This window comes from Homalodisca vitripennis, chromosome 6, assembly GCF_021130785.1.
Source record: "Homalodisca vitripennis isolate AUS2020 chromosome 6, UT_GWSS_2.1, whole genome shotgun sequence".
NCBI lineage: Eukaryota > Metazoa > Arthropoda > Insecta > Hemiptera > Cicadellidae > Homalodisca > Homalodisca vitripennis.
In genome coordinates this window covers 30924541-30932830 of record NC_060212.1, presented here as the reverse complement: position 1 = coordinate 30932830, position 8290 = coordinate 30924541, and the positions used below count along the sequence as shown (strand labels likewise).

The 8290-nt window shown below is 31.1% G+C and overlaps 1 protein-coding gene across 2 annotated transcripts in view; it reads right to left on the bottom strand.

Moving 5' to 3' along the window:
- Positions 1-1327: 1327 nt before the first annotated feature.
- The window catches only part of LOC124364187 (putative ankyrin repeat protein RF_0381), a 28535-nt gene continuing 21572 nt past the window's right edge, over positions 1328-8290 (bottom strand). For both annotated transcript variants that reach the window (XR_006922585.1, XM_046819477.1), the window contains one exon: positions 1328-7892. The gene's annotated coding sequence lies outside the window, so the exon portion shown is untranslated. The remainder of the gene's footprint in view (positions 7893-8290) is intronic.

Here is an 8290-nt window from a genome sequence, read left to right as displayed (position 1 = left end):
TGTTTACAAATTTAACATGCTATTTTCTCGTTGCCATCACGGTTACCCATAAGACCAATGTAAACATACCTGCTAACATTCAGCCAAATCACATAGATTAATATCCACTTTTTCCTCATTAGAAATGAAGCTGCATGCACAATTTCAAATCTTTAGCTTAGTTAGATTTTGAGATATCGTGCAAACAGATAGAAATAACATTTTTTCAGTACCACAAGTAAATAAGCTTTGCTAAAACTTACCAAATTACTTAAAATTACTTTTTAAATCAAACCTAACTTAAAAATACTATATTATTAATAATATGTTAAAGAAATTAAAGTTTATTATAAATAAAGCATGTCATTCCCTTCAGCCATCTTTTATTAACATACTATATAAATTTCATACTATATATTAAACCTTCAGAGAGATGGTGGAACCAGGTGAAGGCTGATATGGAGAAGGTGGGCGCTTCAGAGGAAGATGCAGAGGACCGTTCAAGATGGAGGAGCTTTGTTGGTGCGGCTAAATATCACCTCCGATATAAATGGCCCTGGGAGTAAGAGTAAGTAAGTATATATTAAACATTTAAAAATTGTGAACTATAAAATAGCTGTACAAGGTTCATGACAAATCTGCCTTGCATCTTAAAATGATATAAAGTGAAAAAAATTAGTCATAACACAAACATAAAACAGAACAATAAAAATATATTCAAACACAGTGCAAAGGGGCACACCAGTTATTTTGCATAGTTCCATTCATCTTAATTTCAAGTTGTCCCAAATATCAAAATGGTTTTCCTTTATTAATAAACAAGATATTCAAAAACAATTTTTATCAAACAATTTTGTGTAGTCAATCTGACAAGAAAGCCTTCTAGATTTCGAAATGTCAGATATTTTCAATTATGCTTAGAGTTTAGGTATTGTATAAATATGATATAATTGTAATAAAGGTTATTATATTTTATAGGTAAAACCCAAGCAACAAATATTAGTAAAATTAATTACTCTAAGTACTGCTTTGAATGCATGATGCATATAAAAAACTATAAAAATATGCAACATGACCACGAAGACATTTTTAAATATCAAGATTTGAATCTGTGACATTAGAATTTGGTTGCAGCCAGAATTTAAAACGTTACAAAAACATCTGTTGATAGTTGCTATACAACACTCAGAGTGCCCACAGTTTATTGCACATCTGTATATTAAAACGTCCAGCCTCAAGAGACTGTGGGGCTTTATCTTAAGTAAACTCAGAGTGATCATTTTTCTCTCTGAGAGTAGGTAATGAGACAAAAGCCAATTTTCATTAGGTAATAAAAAGAGACTAAAGCTGATTTTCATTTAAAAACTTTTATTTTTTCTTGTAAAAATAGAGGTTTTTAAAACATTTTGGTTCTATTGATTTCATTTATTCTAAAACCTAATTCACTTAAAGATATAAAAATTATGCTAATTGCTGAGCTAAACTTATGAAATTCTATAGATATGAACCTCTTGTATCTCTTGTTAAAAAATGTACTTAATTATAAACTCCATAAAATACAACCAATTATCTACTTCCCCCTTCAAAGACCTCGAACAAATCAACCCAAAATGTATTCATATTATACCTAAGTAATATGTCCTCAAATGATTTGATTACTACAGCCTCGGTTCTTTTCTGGCTTATATATTCTGGGTTTATATTGGATAGTAACATACTGTAATTTTAATATATCTTAGAGAAGGCTCATGTTTAAACATCATTTTATAATTATAAAGGAGAGATGGTGCAGTCATGATTATTATGAGTGACGTCCCTAATATTTATGACAGGGTTCCTAAAGGTATTAAGTGCTTGTTCTAATAGTGGAAAGCTTAGGTTAGCTTTCACCCAGACAAGAATAGAAAGTAGATGAGAGGCACAAACCAAGGAATAGCACCACCATGTTTATTTAGGGTAGGGTTGCCTTAGGGTGGGAAGGACAAACAATACTTTCACCTCAGGACAAAGGCCCAAAGACACTCCTTGAATCAGTCCAAGTTTGGATTATATAGAGTAGAGGGCAATGGCTTGGCAACACTGGTTGCTTTGTTAAGGCTACCATCTTGTAACCTTGATGATGTAACAGTTTTTGGAAAGTAAGAAGGAATAAAAGTTGCTTGGGATTACTTGACAATTTTATGAGAAGTGTAAATGATAATTTATCTTTTTACATACTGGACATAATAAAGTTGCCAAAATGAGAATGGCCGCCATATTGAAAACGTTTTATTGGTTAAGATCGGCTAACAAGCTCATCCAAACTGTATAAAAATTCTGCCTCTGTAAGAAGATTAATCTGTATGAATTAGGAACTATGATAATTATTGGGTTCACAATTATTCCTGCAATGTTGTGTAATGGTTAGAAATTTGTGGGTTTGAAAGTTTTCAAGAAAATAACTACCAACACTTAACCAGTGTTTTATTTATAGACAGCAATTTATTCTATTCCAGTACTCAAGGTGTACTATTCATTGCTACATTAGTTTAGGGGATGATGATTTTGGGAAATTTTGAACTGAATCAACACAATATAAGTAAGCACTATCCAGCTGCACAATATCAGGAACCAAAAAATGTCCTCCTCTCATCCACTAGAATATGTTCAACAAACAAATTCGGAAAATGCCCCCTCAGATCTGATCTCCAAATCTATTGAACAAGCACTCTTAATCTTTGCTTAACAGTTCCCGATCCAATCAATCAAATTGAAAACTGAAGAAAATTGCACTCTTAAGTATTCAACGGCACTATGCCACTCCTGCATATACTAACCGGAATGTGTACTCCTGATCCCTTAACACTTGTCTAAGAAATCCTCTAACCAGCATTGAATATTTAGAGCACTAGATCTCAACCGTCAACTCTTTGAACTCACCAAAACTTAAGATGAGTAGGGAGCACTTGTTCCACTCTTACATCAAATCAGACTTGCCAACTTACAACACGAGAATGACCTGTCTCTAACTTACAAAATACCACAGGAGGTAAAGGGGGTTTTCAGTAGTGTTACGGAAGAGGGTTGAAGGATTCAACGCAGCATTACGTAGCTATTACACCTAAACAATTAATTAGTTAAATTCGTTCACAAAATCTGCATGTTTCCCTCAAAGTTTATAAAGTTAATATTATATTCCCTTCCCCTCCCATCCTATAAAAGCAAACGGAAAGAAGTCTGAATCCTTTGAAGAAGATAAAAGATGACAAAACTTTGTGAAACATTGTCTAAATTGCAATATAAAGTATAATATGCAAGTTGGTAAAAAGAATTACTCAGCGATCCTCCATGGAAGGAGACGGGAAGTGACATGCTGTATGTCTGATGGCAAGTACAGGCAAGTTTGTGGCGACTGACGCGACAAGTAGACGCAGAATCATGTCAGTGCATGTGCAGTCCGGTGAGTGCTGTGCTGAGCAATGTGAGTGATTGTCTTGATATGTTATTTAAGAGCGACACCTATCCAGCAGCCACACTGTCCACTATTTAACAAGAAGTCTAGAACCCTTACATGCTATAGTTTTAATTTTAAATGTACAAATGTAATAAAATTACAACAAAACATTATACGTACAACATTATTTACAAATATTACGCAAGCCATATTCTATTTGTTACAGTATAAATTAAGTTATAGTTTTAATCTATAACAACATTGGCAAACTGTTTTCATTGGCATATATTTTATAAAATAAAATTCCAATCATTACTCTGGGAAATTACTAGTGCCAAAAATAATATTTTAAATTTGAACTTCTCAATTTTCCATCTTTGATATTCACTTCATCAACAAAAAAGTAGTCATGGGGTATTTCCATATATTATAAAACGTTTACAGATCGACTGATTTCTGATTACTTTATTGGGTTAATAACATTGCACACTGATGTTTAATTAACACATTTAGTTAGTTATCAATGTTTAAAGTCTATCACCATCACAGTTAGATGAGCCAAATATTACTCGCACACTGACTCATCAAAAAACTCTTAAGACTAAAACTGTAACCCAGAAAAAATTTTGGGGGGTCAAGACGACTGATATTTTCCCTGCAAGTTACAAGTGCAACCAACCACTCATAATCAATTTTTTTCTTTGTATAGTACTTGACCCATTTCAATGTTAACAACAATCTTTCAGCAGTACACGTCAATAATGCTGAATTATTTAAATAATAATCGCTTGCTAAAAAAGTAATTGAAAATTTGGGGGGTCCAGGTCTCTTAGACCCCCTCACTGGCTACGTCCTTGTCTGAGACCAGGATTGAAACATGTCTGCTATAATAACTGAAAGCTAAAGATTAAATTTACATCATGAGTCATAAATAATTTTTTACAAACTATTTTGAAACATTGTTTATTTAAGAACCATTAGATACCGCTATTGCAGTGAGAGAGGAACAGGAAGGAGATATGAGAATTATCATCGCTGAATCGGAAGTGGTTTAGGAAAGATAAGGGGGAGTGATGATTCTCTTGTCAGAGATAGAGACCATTTGGCTATGAATCTGGTGCAGTAAAAAGAATTTAAGAGAGAAAACAGAAACTTATCCTATTGTCCATCTTAACCACAGGGATATTTGAAAAGATCTTGATAGTGAACGAAGTCCAGAGATCACTAAATAAAACAACAGTATATCTAATCACGAGATAACAAAATGGTTATTTCAGGTTGGGTCAGTTGACTCCAATGCATTTTCAATATGTGATATGAATTATATTGTCTTTTTGGAAATATAGCAATTTAAATTATTACGAATATACCTTATGACATTCTACATGGTCAATGGAATAGACTGTCATTTTATAACATATTTTAAATTTGTGCTGGACTGTATTGCTATTTTTCCGTATATATTAGATATCATGATAGATATAATCAGAGTTTCAGCTGGGATGACAATTTTCTTAACAAAAATGCTACAAGATCTCCCAGACTCAAGCAAAATTATTTGTCCGTAGCACTTATTGCATTGGTGTTCAGCAGTTTTTCCAACTCATCAAAAAATAGTCTGAAGTTCTCTAATACTCGTATCCGCCATAACCAAACACATACTTGAATCAAAATACTGCTATTAAAATATTTAGAACCTCAATAATAAAAAATCAGATTTTTGTGGGGAGGTTTGATTGAAAACAGTTTAGTTACAAAATAAAATTTTTAATTGATTGTGAAAATATACATAGTAAAAAAATAAAATCTCTCAATACAACATACAAAAATATAATGAAATAGTATAGTGATTTTTTTATTAAACAAGTTAATTTAAACATTATTCATCAAATATATTTATGATTATAATAATACATGTATTATTATCACATTTTTATTGAACCAATAACTCATCACAAACTATAAACTCAACTGTGGTTTTATAATATGACTGACTTATATAAGTTTATGGTTGAGAATCAATTACACAAGCTATTAAACAGGTTTATATTATGTAGCTTATTAGAATAATTGACTACGTTTATTAGTAAAAAAAAAAAAATAAAATAATTTGATATTATAAGGTTAAACATTGCACAAGTAATAACTTTACATAGCTATGGAACACACATAAATACAGTCAAACATAAAATTCATTTTGTGTGTTAAACATAAATCACACCACTGCACTTCCTTACAAAATATGAATTCATACAACTTTCTTTAAAATATAAATGTTACATACTTGGTTTGATACATTTTGAAACCTTATATAGGAAAAAGTAAATACCTCAACATACAAAAATAATAATCAGAATGCCATTTGTTGTAGTTAGCTCCAATAAAACTATACAACAATATATTAATTAAACAAGGAATAATTTATTTATAAAACCACTAAAAAGATAAATTATTATGAAAGTTCAAAATAAATCACTATATTCTCAGTAATCCACTACATTTCACAGTATTTTTTCATATTTGACAACATGTATACAGAAATAAAAAACTTAAAAATAACGTTTGTATTACAGGAAAACAAGATGAAAACAGAAAAATAAACCAATTAACGAAGTTCTTTTTAGCCAGTGCATTTATAGAAATACAGATAGTAAAAGGAACCGCTTTAATACTAATACTTTATCACATACGTTTGAAGACAAATTGTAACTGAACATTCGTATAAAATTTATTTGTTTAAAAACAATTCATATGTGTCAATAGTTCCACATAGTTCAGTGCCTAACAAGGAGGATTGTTATTATTAAGACAGTTTGATTGTTTACTTTGTAATATTTTGATCAGTCTATCAATTGTACTCAATAAATACACAGCTCGTTAACCTGCATATACAAGTTTTATTATTTAATTGCAATCAACCCAACCTTTTCCTATACACACACTGGGAAGACTAAAATAAAGGCAGGTTATTCTCTACGTATTACAAAAGAACAAAATATTTTGAGTCTTTGAACCAAGATATGCCTAAATCAATAATTTTATTAAAAAAAAACATGAAACCATTGCCCTATTTGCCATAGTTGAAAAGAAAATAGTTAGTTAAAACTCAATTTTCTATTAAAAAAACTTTAACTAAGTTAACACATTGAATCGCTACAGTTCAACTTCCCACAAATCACTGTATGTGTGCTGAAGTAAATCAACAAAAATTAATGTTAAAGAATTTCCAATATCCCAGAAACAAAAACAGCTGTTAATCACAACCCATACTCATTGTAGCCATAACAAAATGCCCATTTAATCTAGAGACAACATTTATTTAAGGTACTAATATTTATATAGTTTGCTGTTTCTTTGTTATTTACACAAAACATACAAGAAACAAAAAAAAACCTAAAAGCCTAATAAAAACAACAATATTGCTTGAGAAGCTATTTGGTCAGTCAGTAATCCATTTATCTGTAAAATAATTAATTAAATATTTAAAAAAATATTAAATATTGAACGATTGTGAGGTCACTGTTAAAAGTAATTGAGTAACAAATTGTTCTATTACTAACTAAATATTCTTATGACGATTATAAAAAATATTCCTAATTACTTGACTACAATATTCTTAGAGAATAAGTACAAGAGATCTTAAAAATGATATATTGACTAGAAGCTATATCGGTAGGGTTAATGATTATAACCTTAAAGATAGACTTATGTACCATAGGTAAACCGCTTACAAAAAGACACTGGGCGATTTTAGTTCACGCAGGGTGGGGTAAATACCCCCCGCCGCTGTGATGCCACCCTCTCCTGGTATCCCCACCACTACTCGGCACTCGCCCGCTTGCTCTATCCCCTGACCTGACCACTGCCACTTAGCAGCTAACTTCACACTAAAACGCAAGCTCCCTGGATATGTCTGTTCAATATTTTACGCTTGTATGGGCCTACACACAAAAATACAAGATACTTATAGTATAGGTAAGTAGCTGCAGGTAAACAAAATGGCACGAGCGAGACACTATCCACACAGCTGATAAAACAGAGACGAGGAGATGCTTATCCCACTCCCCACGACTGAAGGGAGCTCTCCCCTGCGCGTTGTTGCTTAGATATATGCTTCTGCACAGGTTTTTTGTGAGCGGTTTATCTATTTAGCGGTTACGAATTAGAGAACATGTTTACAGTGTTGAAACAACTGAGTATTTTTTAAATTAATAGGAACGCTATAAAAAAGAACAAAGGTAACTAATTCAATATTTTAATACATGAGTATATAAAAACTGTTGTACACAGAAGTTTCTCTACACCGACAGAGTGTAGTAGCAATTATACAGTACTATTGTGGATTTGTAGTAGTTCAAATAAATACTACTAGAGGCCAATGAGTTTCATCCAACAGCTGCCAGGTGGCGAAGCAGCTGTTTGGCATATGATAACACGAGCGTGGCAGTTAAGGGTTTAATAGATGTTCAGCCTTGTGAATCTGAAACAGTTATAAAAACAGCTTATAAAAGTTGAATTTCATTAATTTTGTTAACTTTCAAGGTGAGCAGTAATAGTGCTCTGTAATTAACTACTAAATATTTGAAATAAATGCTATCTCATTCCAATAATTTTAATGGTAACTATTAATTTATTGTTTAAAACAACAAAATATAGTTTATTAGTTAATTTCAGATGAATAAATCATTTCTTCATAAAATCCAATGAAAAATTCACATCACAACAAATAAAGCTATTAATTTCAAATCCTTACCCAATAATTGTTTTAAAAAATATTATCATAAATTAATGGTTAACAAAATATTAATATTACCGTAACCAATTATTTTAAAAATATTACTATAAATTATTTAAATATTTATTAAAAATTTATAAAAC